General features: G+C 43.0%; 1 long non-coding RNA gene across 17 annotated transcripts in view; it reads left to right on the top strand.

The window, feature by feature from the left end:
- The window catches only part of LOC137496363 (uncharacterized), a 105,278-nt gene that overhangs the window by 34,873 nt on the left and 53,957 nt on the right, over nucleotides 1–16,448 (top strand). For 4 of the 17 annotated variants that reach the window (XR_012384409.1, XR_012384400.1, XR_012384414.1 and 1 more), the window contains exon 5: nucleotides 2,956–3,340. The exons of the other annotated variants lie outside the window; for them this stretch is intronic. This is a non-coding gene — a long non-coding RNA (uncharacterized lncRNA). Of the gene's footprint in view, nucleotides 1–2,955; nucleotides 3,341–16,448 lie in introns of those variants that run through there. 17 annotated transcript variants of the gene reach the window in all.

The following is a 16,448-nucleotide window of genomic DNA, read 5'->3' as shown; positions in this document are numbered from 1 at the left end:
CTCTTTTTTTTCACGTTCCGTCTGTGATGTAGAACAAGAGCATACATTATTGATGGCGTTAGTTCCGTCTCCTCAAAACGTCTTCAGAGAATGAAGGGCCCTTCAGCAATGCCTGCACTCAGCCAAATTACACTTAAGTACCTGCTCAATATTTGAACAGGACTCTGGAGTCGGCAGGGAGGGAGTTAAATGATGGGCTGTTGGACGCAGGTGTCTTTATGTATCGCAGAAGCACCAGGCCAAAGCGCATCTAATGGGCCTCTTAGTTAAATACCATCTATTCAAATCCCAAACCCTCAATAACCCGTTTAGACGACACTCTTGCACTTCGCACACTTTTAGATGCTTCATTTCATCACATTTCCTTTCTCTTTCATAGCTGTGCTCTTACACAATGATAACTTTGTCTGAGTTAGCTTTGACTCCAAAAAGGATTGTATTTTCAAAAAGTAGTTAATTTCTTACATTTCTTCCACTTAGATCAGTCAGAAGTACGAGATTAAGTGGCTTAACTCTTAAAAATGACTGTTGGGTAGGGCTACACATTATATTGTTTCAGTGTCGATATCGCAATGTGTACATACGCAATAGTGACTCACAGGATTTGCAATGTTGAGTTGATATTATAGTTTTCCAGAAACCACAATTGCAAAGTGTAACCATAATAGACTAAAAGATTATCCCTTTCATGTGTTTGTGTGAGCATTTCAGGATAGTTTAAAGTATTCAGGCACAAGACACTTTTAATTTTTGATAAATAACAATTTTATTGAAAAAATAAATATATATTATAGAATAATTAAATTTATAGAATTATGGATTGGGGGTGAGGGGGGGGTCTCTGATACCCCGGGCTCTGTGATTGGTTCGGGAAATTTCTAATTTAACCAAAACAAACGATTACGATTGGCAATGAAAATTTGGGACATTGCAACCTGCAGAACCTGGGAACTTGGGGAAAAAAAACGATAGAATTATTATTATGATGAAAACTTTGCAGTGGTGTTTTACATTTTATTACTCAATTTCTGTAGCGGAATACTATCAAGACTCCCGAGAAAATTTGTTAAGCACTTTTCTTTCACATATCTTTGATCCATTGTATTCAACATTACTTGAAATTAGTTTAACAAATTTCATGCAAATGAATCAATCCTCTCCTGAATCATCCCATTCATTCATTCATTCGTTCATTTTCTTGTCGGCTTAGTTCCTTTATTAATCCGGGGTCACCACAGCGGAATTAACCAACTTATCCAGCAAGTTTTTACACAGCGGATGCCCTTCCAGCCGCAACCCATCTCTGGAAAATGAATCATCCCAATTAAACTAAATTAATTAATTAATTCCAAATAGAGCTGTTAAAGTTATGTATATCGCAGTATATTATAAATGCAGTTAAACAAAATATCGCAATGTCATATTTTTCCAATTTCGAGCTGCCCTAGTGGACTCACTCAAGCTCTGGAAGGTTGTTTATTTTTGTTTTGTAAGTCTAAAAATATCCTGTTAAATGATAAGTCAGTGCTCATTTAAATTTATTTAATAAGAGACTGCATTACTTACATTTTGTGTCTGATCTTAACACACATTTCACAAATAATTTTCTAAAAACTAGTCTGAAATAGTAATATTATTAATAAATATTATTAAAGCTTTATTTCTTCAGATTTATCTATATATTTATGTAATAATTAACAATTAAATATATAATGAATAAAAATAATACTAAATTCTGCAGCATCCCTAATTTATTTAGAAGAAAAATGTGTTTGAAGGATCAGAATCGGTTCACGGTATCGACTGATCACTATGACAAGGATTCGGTGCATGGTATCGGCTGCAAAACTCCTGATTGGAGCATTCCTAATAATAATTATCATTGTATACAATTTATAATGAACAAAACATTACTCAAACAAACAATCAATTTTTTTTATATAATTACGCAAAAACAGTATCACAATATGTAACATTAAATTCTGATCCCCAAACGCAATACAAAACAAATGTAGTCAATCAAAAAAGTAAATTGTATATTTACAGTATATTTCTGTTTTGAGCTCCAGATAAGATGACAAACACTTAGATCAGACTGAAGAGACCCTGCGGCTGCTTTTGATTCGCTCCGTTTTGTTCCAGTGTTGATTTGCAGCTTGTCAATGAGCAAATTGACTTCAATCGTCTTGATTTTATTGGAGACTGACCCACTGAACCCAGAGATCTATACACCTGCTACCCAAAACTCACACACACACACATACACACACACACTTGAAGAGCTGAATAGAAAAGAGTGAAAATGGTGTAAGTGTGCAGATGAGAGCAGTCCTGTTATCTAGTAAATCGCTCTGAATTGAAGCATCCTGCAATATGAGTGTGTGTGTGCGTGTGTGTGTGTGTGATGGGGGTAGGGTGGTGAGGGAGGGGGGCTCTTTGTTCCCAAATCCATCTGCTGGAACCCTAACAAAGGGTAGTAAGGGAGGAGGTAAAAGTGGGAGACACGGGGGGTTTAAGAGATGAGAAACACCACACAGATTGCCTGATGTTCCATGTTTGGTACGTGTGTGTGTGTGTGTGTGTGTGTGTGTGTGTGTGTGTGTGTGTGTGTGTGTGTGTGTGTGTGTGTGTGTGCAACACTTGTGAAAATCAAACCAATTTAGGGTCAAATATGGAACCCAACCATTAGTATTAAAACTTTAATGACAATTTTAACCCAACAGTTGGCTTCGTCCATGTTTAATCAAACATTTGGGTTGAAACAGCAGACATTTGCTTTAAACCTATTAAAGTGCTGAAGTGTTGGGTAAACATGATGTCAGTGCAAAACAAATTGTTTTTAAAAGACATTAACAGTTGGACCACAAGTCTGAGTTCCTAAATATGCTGCAATTTATGAATGTTCTTGGACCATTTTTTGGGCTATAACAGGTGTTTTTGTGTGTTTTTCATCAGCGTTCTCTTCACCAAACACTGACCTGTGGATTCAGCCCATTTATGACCCTGGAAAAATCACAGATTTGGCAAGGTGTTGAAATAAAGTAGTTTATATTCTCATAAAAAATTAAATTCTCTCATAAATTACGCACATTCTGCTTGTTTCAAACCTGTTTGAGATGCTTCTGTGGAGCACAAAAGAAGATGTTTTGAAAACATCTACAGTAGTTTTTTTTTACTACATAAGTCAGTGGCTATCAAGGGCAAACTTTATTCAAAATATCTACCTTTGTGTCTGACAGCAAAATATATTTAAAAGCTTGAAACCACTTTCTATTTGGATGAACTACATCTTCAGTTATCACACCACCCAAGAGCACATTAGAGCGCTTAATTCACTGACAAAGGAAAAATAACAAACCATATTGAATTTGTCTTTAAAAAGTATTCAAAGTCTTCCCAGACTGGAGAAAGAGAAAGGTCAACGCCTCATTTCTGGCCCATACAGTTTCAAAACCTCTTTTTCAATCCCCCAGCCTCTCTTTTTTTCTCTCTCTCTCTCTCTCTTAGCTTCTGTTGAAACATTAAGGTCAACCTTTGTATATGTTTGCGTAAGTGTGATTTCTTTGTAGAGAGAGGCATTTTAGGCTTTAGGCAGTTACATTAAAGCTGCAGTGTGTGAAAAGGAGACCAGTCACTTAAAACCAGCTGGAGTGTAACCTTCTTTTAGAATGAATAGCCCTGTCCAGGTACATATATATCAGAAATGTAATAAATAAATGCAACCAGTGGTTGTATACATACACACACACACACTCACACACTCACTCACCGGCCACTTTATTAGGTACACCTGTCCAATTGCTCATTACCGCAAATTTCTAATCAGCCACTCACATGGCAACAACTCAATCCATTTAGGCATGTAGACATGGTCAAAACAATCTGCTGCAGTTCAAACTAAGCATCAGAGTAGGGTAGAAAGGTGATTTAGGTGACTTTGAACGTGGCATGGTTGTTGGTCGCAGATGGGCTGGTCTGATTATTTCAGAAACTGCTGATCTACTGGGATTTTCACGCACAACCATCTCAAGGGTTTACAGAGAATGGTCCAAGAAGAGAAAATATCCTGTGAGCGGCCGTTCTGTGGGCGCAAATGCCTCGTTGATGCCAGAGGTCAGAGGAGAATGACCAGACTGGTTTGAGCTAATACAAAGGCAACAATAACTCCAATAACCACTCGTATGCAGAAGAGCATCTCTGAACGCACAACAGGTCCAACCTTGAGAATCATGGGCTACAGCAGCAGAAGACCACACCGGGTGCCACTCCTGTCAGCTAAGAACAGGAAACTAAGGCTACAATTTGTAAAGGCTCACCTAAAATGGACAATACAAGATTGGAAAAACGTTTCCTGTTCTGATGAATCTCGATTTCTGCTGCCACATTCAGATGGTAGGGTTAGAATTTGGCATCAACAACATAAAAGCATCTATCCATTCTGCCTTGTATCAACAGTTCAGGCTGCTGGTGGTTTAATAATATAAGGGATATTTTCTTGGCACATTTTGGGCCCATTAGTAGCAATTGAGCATCGTGTCAACACCTACCTGAGTATTGTTGCTGACCATGTCCATCCCTTTATGACCACAGTGTACCCATCTTCTTATGGCTACTTCCAGCAGGATAGTGCGCCATGTCATAAAACACAAATCATCTCAGACTGGTTTCTTAAACATGACAATGAGTTCAGTGTACTCATATGGCCTCCACAGTCACCAAAATTCAATTCAATTGAGCACCTTTGCTGACAATTGATGTGGTAGAAAGAGAGATTCACATCATGGATGTGCAGCCATCAAAACTGCAGCAACTGCGTGATGCTATCATGTCAATATAGACTAAAATCTCTGAAGAATATTTACACAACCTTTTTTTAATCTATGCCTTGAAGGATTAAGGCGGTTCTCACCAGTACTAGTAAGTTAAACATAAACATATACATACTGCACACTTACATAAAAAATATAGAAAAGTATTTTAGTATTTTGGTATGTTTTATGCAATATGAAGAATACTGATCTGATCTAATATACTGTAATTATGCATAGCATAACATATAATTAGATTCAGTTAATTTAAGATTTTTCACAATTATCTAAAATGTATTCAAAAATCAATTATAATTCAAAAAGTATATCAATTATAATTCAAATTATAACTAAGATCAATTCTATATTTATTTTAAGTGACATTGACCTTGGAAGCACTATAACTATAACATGATACTGTGAAATGTTTACTACATCAGACTGACACAGATCAGTCTCTGTCTCTTTATCTCTCTCTCTCTCTCTCTCTCTCTCACACACACACATTTTTCAGTAAATGCGTATTCTGCTCAGTTTTCCTCCTTATCTAGTTAAGGTCACTCTCTTTCTTTCTCTGAAATGAAAATGGAAATGATGCTTTATAAATATGTATGAGTAGTATGATTGCCTTCCAGCGCCGAGAGTAAAAATATTTAGCATCTTTAATCATGTTTATTCAAAGGTTCGTCTTTCTGTTAAACTCGGATTGTTTTCTAGTGCATTACAGCTGAACTCTGGGATTTTTTGGGCTCAGGGTGACCTTGCGGAGCACGACAGCTGTTGTCAGATTTGACTGTGTTGCACAACACTGCTGGACTTGTGCAACATGTGAAAGCTGCAGCCGGCGCAGCAGAAACAGCAGCGAGCGCGTGGTTTAGCTTCACGGTGGGCAGAAGCCTGTGGGGGAGCCTGATGTGCTGTCAGCCTTCAGCTCCAGGTGAGGCGTTTGGGTGTTACAGCATGAGAAAACAGAGGAGCAGTGAGGTAGTTTAAACAGAAGCGTTCAGTTAGAGAAAGATGGAGAGATCGAGCCAGGAGGCACAGGCTGGCCTGAATGTGAAAATCTCTCTATTGTCGGTGTATGAAGGGTCTTATTTTTCTTCGTTGAACTTGTGATACAAAAAAGAAAAAGTAAATCCAAAACTGTTGATATGAGAGGATTTATCCACATTAAATCCGGAAGTTGCTAAGACTTTTATTTCAGTATGTTGATGTACTTCTGACTGAAACTGACTAATGAGTGGGGGCGGGGCTTTGTTTTTGTACATCATTTTGTCATTGTCACACTAGAGTTTGAGCATGTGAAATTGTGTCATACGGCACTGCAAAAAGGGCCTGGATAAAACATGATGATGGGCTACTGATAAATGAGCGATCATGTTTTGATTTTCTATTGGTCTCACTTAATCATGTGATGTGAATTTTGCAGTTCGGATTTCAACAAGCTTAAACTTTGGATCCCAGCGACATGCAAAAATTCTTGCATAAGCTTGCATTTCCAGACTGGGGCATTTACATGTCTATGAGTGAAAGTTTATTTGGTGAATGTGCAATGTGACCATGGCTTAACTGTAATGGTAGTGGTTAAGAATATCGTGGCTGAAGCTGTCAAACCAATATCCACAGAGAAGGACTGCCACTCCAAACACAGAAGCAAATCATCAAACTTTGAATGATCTGTCTGTCTGTGAATCGATCTGTCTAGCATGTCTGTTTGTCTGTCTATCAGTCCAGTGTGTCCATCCTTTCATCCAGCCAGTCTGTTGTCTGTTTGTCCCTCTGTCTAGTTTGTTTGTCTATCCATCCAGTGTGTCCATCCTTTCATCCAACCAGACTGTTTGTCCATCCATCATCCATCCATCCATCCATCCATCCATCCATCTATCCATCCACTGTGTCTGTCTGTCTATCTGTCTACCTAGTGTGTCTGTCTGTCTGCCCATTCATCCAGTTTGTTCATCCATGTTTCCATACATTCTGTCTGTCGTCCGTTCATCCATCTATCCAGTGTGTTTATCTGTCTGTCCGTCTATTCGTCCATTGTGTCTATCCGTCCAATCATTGTGTCTCTCTGTCCTTGAAATCATCTGCCCAGTCTGTCTGTCTGACATCCACCTGTCTATACAGTCTGTCTATGCGTCCATCCAACCAGTGCGCTTGTCTGTCTGTCTGTCCATCCATCTGTCCATGTATGTCTGTCCATCTATTCATCCATCCATCCATCTTCCCACGTAACCATCCAACCTACCATCCCCTTTCTAATTGGACCATGCATCATTTCATCCATCCATCATTTTTTCCCACTTTGATATTCCATCCATCCATCCATCCCCTTTTCCAACTGGACCATCTATCTATCCATCCATCACCTTTTCCCACTGGACCATCCATGTATCTATCCATCCCTTTTTACCACTGTACCATCCATCCTACCATCCCCTTTTCTAACTGGACCGTCCATCAGTCCATCCATCCAGCCACCCATCACCTTTTCCTACTGGACCATCCATCCCCTTTTCCAACGGAACCATCCATCCATCCATCACCTTTTCCCACTGGACCATCCATCAATCCCCTTTTCCAACTGGACCATCCAACCATCCATCCCCTTTTCCAACTGAACCATCCATCCATCCGTCAACTTTTCCCACTAGACCATCTATCCATCCATCACCTTTTCCCACTGGACCATCCATCCAACCATTCAACCATGAACTTTTCCTACTGGACCATCCATTCATCCATCCAACACATTTTCCCACTGGACCATCCATCCATCCATCCATCCATCCATCCAGTGTGTCTGTCTTTCAGTCCATTCATCCAATGTGTCCATCCGTCTTTCTGTCCATCCTGTGTGTCTGTATGTCGATCCATCCTTTTGTCCATCCATCTGTCTGTCCATCCGTTCAGTGTGTACATCCTTTTGTCCATGCATCCATCCAGTGTGTTTGTCTCTGTCCATTTGTTAGGTGTGTCTGTCTGTTTATCCATTCATCCATTGTGTCTGTCCATCGATTTGCCCTGTGTGTCCTTACAATGTGTCTGTCCATCCATTGTGTTTGTCTGTCCGTTCAACCATTCGTCCGACCTTCCAGTGTGTCGGTCTATCTCTCTGTTTATCTTCCTGTCTGTCTGTCTAAAATTGTGGTCTAAATATATAACAGCTAAGGAAATATGAGTGTTTTGATTACATGTGTTTTGATTACACCTGTTGGGAAATGGGATTTTTGGGACTGACAGTCTTCACTCATAATGAAGTGAAATAAACGTGTTCATGCCTGTCTAGCCTGCAGTCACTTGTTACAGTTCAGGGGTCAGGCTTTTCAAGGCAGCTTGTTGATTTCTTGCAAATTACCTTGTGTCGTGACAGTGCAGATTTAGAAAGCAAAGAGAGAGAGAAAGATGAACATCATAAAACTCAATGACAGCAGAAGTGACTCTGGAAAGGTGAAGATCTTTCTGAAGGTTACCATTGCAATGAGCTCATAGTGTTCGGCTGGCTCTGGTCCAAATGGACACTCGCTCCATCCTTTCATTACGTGAAAGCCGCTTCTGTCCTTTCCAGACGTGGGTAAAAATCATAAATCAGCTGGACAAGATGGAAGGAGAGGATAAATAGAGGAATGGGTGAAGGAATGGTAGAAGAGAGGTAAAGAGTTAGAGAAAAAGATAGAGGAAGACAGAGAGGTTGAAAGGAAATGTTTCTTGTGGTGTTTGTAAATCATTGTCTTCTTTTCATAGTTTTGTATTGTTTATTTACATGTAAAATTGGCAGTTTTATTTTTTTTCTCCATTTATTTAACCTGAAATATATATTGGTAAAAAAAAAAAAAATCCTTTAGTTTTTTTATAGTATCTTGTAATTTATTTTTGTTATGGTGAAGCTGCATTTTTAGTATAATTACTCCTTTTATATGATCCTTTAGAAAAAAATGTTCTCCTGTTTTCCTGTTTTTGTCAATGTAGACATTTTTGATAATACTGCAAATAAAAATATTTAAAGATTACAAAACATATTAAAATAAAAAAGAAATTTTGGCGTGTTTTAAAGATTGTAAGATTTTCCAGTGACACCATTGTCATGTTGTGATTTCACAATACTCTTTTGTAACATCCTTTTATCTAATTAAATCCAGTTCCACAATGACATCAACAAGGATACATATAACAAAACATCTTGGAGTTTATTAATTCTGTTGGTGATGTTTGTCCTGTTGTTATACAAAAAAATAATTATGTCACTTCCCAATTTCGGCCTCATGAATCAGACATATTCATTCTTAAAAATGACTATGGGAAACATCTTCTGACATTGTTGTGTAGGAAATGAACAGTGTTGGGTAAGTTACTTAAAAGTAAGATTACAAATTACTGACTACTTTTGGAAAATTGTAATTGATTACATTACTAATTACTTCAGGTAAAAAGTAATTAGATTACTAATTACTTTACTTTGAAGTTACCTTTAAAATATATACAATATACCTATAAATATACAAAATAAACTGCAGCTCTTTCAATAACTTCATATTCACTAAAAAAACATTACAATGGATTGATTACAGCAGCTTGATATATTCAGAAGGCTTAAAGAGACAGCGCACTAAAACTTAAAATTCTCACATCATTCACTTGTTCCAAACCTGTTTTGTTGAACACAAAAGAAAGCATTTAAAAGAAAACTGGATACCTGTAACCATTGACATGCATAGTATAAAAAAGCACTGCAGTTTTGGGGTGTTCTGTGTTTTAGTCTACTGAAATGTGCATATTGCATACATATTATGAAGCTGGTCAGTTCTTGATACGCAGTTTTTAACTAGTGTGGCTGTAAAATGCGAAGTCATGCAATATGTGCTTCCAATGTGCGTGTGAAAGCCACGTGCATCCATTGGAAATAACAAACTTACCTGCACAAAAAACACGATATGTTAATGGCCCTATAACCAACTACACTTCTCTTCACATTTAGAAGATACCTTTACTCCCTACCCTGCACAAAAATCCAATTTAGCCTGTTTAGGCTGTTTTTGGCCACTTGTGCCCTACTTGGTGACAAGTATTGTCATAGAAGGATTTCTATTCTAATTGAGCAATTTGCTAGTTGACTTAAAAGTAGTCGAAAGTTCTTTAGAGACTGGACATTGACTGCATTTCACAGCAATATTTTAGCTTTTTACGCTCAATGAAATCAAATGTCTGTATTTCCACTTGAAGAAGCAACCACTCACCTCAGCAACCAATTCAGCTCAAGTTCTCCAGCAATTTAAATGCGCATGCGTATTAATTAAATTATTAAAATCATTATTATGATTTAAATCATTAATGATTTAAAAGGAGAATTTGTTTCGTCTAAAATGTATATTTGTTACGTAAGTAACGTAAGTCAATTACGTTGACTTAAGTAGCTGTAATTAAATTACACAAATGTAAAATGTAATTCGATTACTGAGTTCTCCAAAAATGTGATAGAATACAGTAACGCGTTACTTTGTAAAGTGTTGCACCCAACTTAGGAAATGAAAATCTACTCGCTACATAAACTGTTTAAAATAACATCTTTGCCAAACATCAAACAGAATCCATATCAACCACTACAATAAAGATCCAGTGGTAGACTCGTGTTTGCTCCTTACATCCAAACCAGCAACTTTTTTTTGCTTACTGATATGGTCAAAACAGTGAAAAATCTCTTTCGCAAATGTTCGCAATCGCCCCAGATCTAGCCATCTGTTTTGACAAATTGGTTGTTTTACCTCTAGAATGACCTCATAGCACATTTGCATGCGAGATGATGGCTAAGTACAGCTACATTGACTGAAGTTTCTATCGCATTAATGTGCCGCGCTCATGCTAATACAGTTTATGCGCTATTCTCCAGATGTGCCTGTCGTCAAGGTCATCCGCACCCACTAACACACTTTTAATTAGTATTCCGGCAGCCTGGAGGGGAATTTCTTAGATCTAATCCTCCTTAGAGACTCGCAGGGCCGAATGAAGCTACTGATGAGAAATATAACAGGTGAACCGACAAAAACGGCAAACAGCGTTTATCTCTTAGCATCTTATTAAATCACTGTTTTCACATTGAATGATCTTGAATGTGTGATGAGGATATTCTTAAAGAGCAAGGTACAGTTGCGCCAGCTGTTTGTATGTTTTTTGCTTAAACTGGAATGTAAAGTCTACGGTAGATGCTTACTAACTACGAGATCAATTTTATTTTTAGCTTTTTAATTGTAACTTTTTTATTGTAATTGTAACTAAGTTTGTTCTTCAGTTGCACCACATGCCCTTAAGTCAGAACATAGCTAGTAGGACGTAAGCTCTCTGTAAAGTAATCTGAGGTTGAATAAAATGATGTAATACCCGATAAGAAGCCTTTTAAATTGTTAAATGTCTCTAAAATAATTCTACATTTATATATTCTGCTCTAAGAAAACCACAACATATTGTGACAACAACTATCCAATGAAATTTTGGATAATTCTTTTGTAACAGTAGGCATGCCTTACATAGGCTACAGTCAGTCACTAATAACAGACATCCGCATCACAAGATGTGAACGTGCACAAAATGAACATTAAGTTATCAAACCATTGAACTTGAAATTATTGTAATAGCCAACACATGAGAGAGAAAAGAACAGGGAGGAAAACTCGGTCATGAATAAATTCTCATTTTAATTGATGGATGTAAATTTCACAAAACACTCCTTGAAAGAAAATTAAACCAGTTTCTTCACAATAAGAATGACCAGAGGGAGATTGTTGTTCTTTATTATCATGAGCTCATCAGGGTAAACTGACGAAGATTTTATTCTCTCAGTGTGAAGTATTTTCAAAGTGTAAAGCAGCTAACTTTCTCTTCCCAAAATGTATGTTGTGTTTGCAGCAAACATGCCAGTGTGTGTTAAAAATACTGTTTAAGATGAGTATGTATGCCTGCACAGGAGCAAAACTAGAAGAAGGCTATGCTGAAGAATGACTAATTGTATAGTATAACTGAATATGTAAAGCTCTGATTATATATGAAGCTATATGTGTCAGAAGCTAGAGTGAGTAACATGTTATCAAGTGATTATGCTATCATGACAATGTATGTAAACATTTAGTACTTTTGCATAAGTTGCATCTATGGAGAGAGAACGTTCGAGGTTACTAAAGTAACCCTTCGTTCCCCGAGGAGGGGAACGGAAGCACTATAAGTGGATTTGATTGTAAAATCCACGCATTGGGGAGGTTCGGTTCAGAAGCTACTCGTCTGAAAGAGTATTGAACGGGCCAATTAAGAATGAATTGGCAGCGCAAGCCTGCGCAGGTGAGCGGCATAAGCAATCAACTGAGTATATAAGCTCACCTGGCGCAGCAGACGCTATCCTTTTTAAGCTGAAGAGACTTTCAACAGCTAAGGGACAGTCATTATGGCGACGGAGTATAGTGCTTCCGTTCCCCTCCTCGGGGAACGAAGGGTTACTTTAGTAACCTCGAACGTTCCCCTTCGGGGGGAACTTCAGCACTATAAGTGGATTTGATTGTAAAATCCACGCATTGGGAGCCCATTGAAAGCGCCATAATGACTGCACCTTACCAACACCCCCGATGAGGAGATAGTCAAGCAAGCGTGACGCACCCACATCATGGGGGGCGCGGTCCTCCAACGTGTCCCTGGCCCTAATTTATCCTACTTCAACAGAAGTTTTACGGATTTATATATATTTTTTGGGAAGTCGTGAGCATCTAGATAATTCTAGGAAAATACGACAGTACGTTGGGAAGCGTGCAATCCCGATAGGGAGGACGCTGCGGAGGCCATCCGTTACCCAAGGGGGGATAGATGGCAGAATTTACATATGGACTAGCCCTAAAAAAGGGGGAGTACGCATAGCAAAAGAGTGGTTAGCGGGGAGGGAAGACACGGGTCCTCCCAGGGGGGGGGACTTAACCGTGGCTGAATAAGCATATGGGATCGCCTAGTGGGGACCACGCATAGCAGGCACCTTTACCCAAAACGCGGGCTGACCAGCGGGCAGACCTACAACGTAGTGGGCCAGCAAGTGACTCCTCCGCTGAGTCAGTGCTGGGGGCCACGGAGGAATCTGCAGGGCTCACCTGACGGGGAACTTTACTGACAGATAAAAAGGCGCACGTATCTCCGTGTTAGGGAAAATGGCGCAGCAAGCGTGTTTCAACACCCTACCGAATTGTTTCCTCAATCACCAAGGGTTACCTAATACCCTTGAGGACACCGGCTCCACTCGCAGATTGTAAAACCTTGCAAATGTGTTGGGTGTCACCCAGCCCGCAGCTCTACAGATGTCTGTTAGAGGGGCGCCGCGTGCGCGCGCTCGAGAGGATGCGAAGCTCCGAGTGGAGTGCGCACGCGCTCTCGGGGGACGCGGCTCATCTCGGCTCTGATAGTGAAAGAAAGGCATCCACAATCTAGTGGGAACTTATTTCGGTACGGCACTTCCCTGCTGCCGACCGCTATAACAGACGAAGAGCTGCTCAGATGATCTAAACTCTGAGTGCGGTCCGGATAATACGCAAAACGCGAACTGGACAATAAATAAGGGCTGGGTCTGCCTCCTCCGAGGGCAGCGCTTGCAGGCTCACTACCTCGTATTAAAACGGAGTGGTAGGAACCTTGGGCACATATCGCGGGCGGGGTCTCAGGACGTGAGAGAAGCCAGCCCAATTACAGGCACGAGTCACTGACCGAAAAATGCCTCCGGGTCCCCGACCCTCTAATCGATATCAACGCGACCAGCAGAGCTGTCTTCAGGGACAGAAAATACTGAGTCGAGGATCGAAGGGATCTGACGCGGCTTGTGTAGCGAGGGCGAGATCCTAAGAGGGCATGAGAGGGGGCGGGGTGGATTAATTCGCTTAACGCCCCTGAGGAACCGGATGATGAGGTTATGCGTTCCCACGGTGCTGCCAGCCACCGCGTTATGAGAGCGGAGATGGCAGCCACGTAACCTTGAGTGTGGAGGGCGACAGCCTGCTCTCCAACTTCTCTCAGCGTAAAGAAAGCACAACGCTGATCTGGCAAATTACGGGGGTCTTCTCAGCGAGAGACACACCATTCAGTGAATAGACTTCACGTCAGGGCATAGGCGCGCTCGGGGAGGGGGCTCTAGCCCGAGTGACGGTATTAGCCACCGCAATCGGAGGTTACCTAAGTCTTCCTCGCGTCTAAAAATCTCTTCAAAGATCGGTGAGGGTGCCAGGTGGTGCCCTGTCCCTGAGAGAGTAGGTGCTCTCTCGAAGGGACTGCCAGGGGAGGGCTATCGCGAGGGAGAGCTCTGACATCCAGGTCCGGTTGAGCCAGAGGGGCGCAACCAGCAACCTGTTCCTCGTCCTCCCTGACCATGCACAGTAACTGCGCGAGCAGGCTCACTGGGGGAAACGCGTATTGCGCGTGCCCCGAGGCCAGCTGTAAGCCAGTGCATCCGTGCCGAGAGCACTCGGTCAGGGAAAGAACAACTGGCAATGAGCGATCTCGGGGGAAGCAACAGATCGATCTGGGCTTCCCCGAATCGCGCCCATATCAGCTGAACAGACTCGGGGTGGAGTCTCCATTCTCCAGGACGCAAGGCTGCCGTGAGAGCGCATCGGCTGCACGGTTGAGCTTGCCTGAATATGAATGGCGTGCAGCGATTTCAGTCGCGGATGACTCCAGAGGAGCAGACGGCGGGCGAGCTGAGACATGCGGCGAGAGCGCATACCCCCTATACGGCTGATATACGCCACCGCCGCCGTACTGTCCGTCCTGACCAGCACGTGTTGCCGCTCCAACACCGGAAAAAAACGGTGGAGAGCGGGGAACACTGCCAACAGCTCCAGGCGATATGCCAATGCTACTGGGTACCTTTCCACAGGTCCGCAGGCGCATGCCCGCAACGCACAGCCCCCCAGCCCGTGTTGGAAGCGTCTGCTGAAACGACAACAAGACTGGACGCCTGTTCTAGAGACACCCAGGCCTGTAGGAACGAGGGGTCGCTCCAAGGGCTGAGGGCGCGGCGACACAGCGCAGTAACAGAGACTCGGTGTGCGCGCGCGTGCCATGCGCGTCTGGGGACTCGATCGTGAAGCCAGTGCTGAAGTGGTCTCATATAGAATAATCCGAGCGGCATGAAGCGGCTGCGGATGCCATATGCCCCAGGAGCCTCTGAAATTGTTTCAGTGGGACCACTGTTTTACTGTCGAGCTCTCTCAGACAGTACAGCATCAGCTGAGCGCGCTCTCCGGAGAGGCGCGCTGCCATGGTGACCGAGTCCAGCTCCAGCCCGAGAGAAGAGATCCTCTGCACGGGGGCGAGTTTGCTCTTTTCTCGGTTGACCTGAAACCCCCACAGGTGGAAGTGCCAGAGCACTTTGTCTCTGTGCATAATCAACTCTGTGCATAATCAAAAGAGAGGGCAATTCAGCCAGTCGTAAAGAAATTGAGTATGCAGATGCCCGCGAGCCGAAGGGGCGCTGAGGCACCCTCCGCGGGCTTGGTGAGGACCCGCGGAGACAGAGAGAGCCCGAAGGGGAGGGCTTTGTATTGCCAAGCTCGACCTTCAAACGCAAACCGCAGAAACTGTCGGTGGCGAGGAAGAGTGGAGACATGGAAATACGCGTCCATCAGGTCTAATGCTGCAGACCAACCCAGAGGACGAACGCACCGGAGGATGCGCTTCTGCGTGAGCATTCTGAACGGCAGCTTGTGCAGGCAGCGGTTCAAAACGCGCAGATCTAGGATTGGCCGTGACCCACCGCTCTTTTTGGGCACGATGAAGCGTGGGCTGTAAAACCCGCTCTCCATCTCGGCTGGAGGGAGCGGCTCGATTGCATCCTTCGCCAGGAGGACAGCAATCTCCTCTCGCAAGACAGGGGCGGACAGGGGGCTGACCCTGGTGAATACACACCCGTGACTTGGGGGGCCGTTTCGCGAACTGAATCGCATAGCCGAGTCTGATTGTGCGTATGAGCCACCGCGAAGAGCTGGCCCGCGCTAACCAGGCAGGCAGAGCTCTCGCTAATGGACTCATCGCTACAATCGCTGACGTACCAGCAGTGGGGCAGCGCGGAGTGGGTGTGCTGATCCGGGAAGCTCGCGGGTCCCACGGAAAAGCTGGAGGTGAGATATTTGCTCTCACTCCAAACCCGAGCTCCGGAGGGGAGGCTCGAGGGGTGGGAGAAAGGAGACCGTCCTCCCAGCGCTCGTGAGCCACTGGCGAAACGCACCGAATCTGCAAGCTAGAAAGCATAGCGTCCCAGACTGGCAGATTTCGGGCTGTCACATCTGGGGAAGTGAAAAGTGCCCTTTCATAATGTTTTCATGGCAGTAAAAAGTGCCGTTGGAAATGGGGCCCCGCCCTCCAGCGGGGAAAGAGCAAGTTCCCTCTTCTCCAGATGGCCTGTCCCAGGGGCGCTTCGCGGTCCGTTGCCGGACTTAGCGGCGTTCTGGGCAGGGGGGCTGCCTGCTTCCGAGGTGCCCGACGCGCTCGCTTCGCCTTAGGCGTGTGCGGGGGCGGAGCAGCTCTCGTAGGCGGGCGCCTTCGGCGAGGAGCAGGTATGAATGGCACGGCGGGCGGAGCGGGCTACGGACCGCCGATAAGACATCACCCACCAACTGCTCTCTCACCGCC

The sequence above is a fragment of the Danio rerio genome, chromosome 8, assembly GCF_049306965.1.
Source record: "Danio rerio strain Tuebingen ecotype United States chromosome 8, GRCz12tu, whole genome shotgun sequence".
Classification (NCBI taxonomy): Eukaryota; Metazoa; Chordata; class Actinopteri; order Cypriniformes; family Danionidae; genus Danio; species Danio rerio.
The sequence above is the reverse complement of the archived record's forward strand: the minus strand, read 5'-3'. Positions and strand labels throughout refer to the sequence as shown.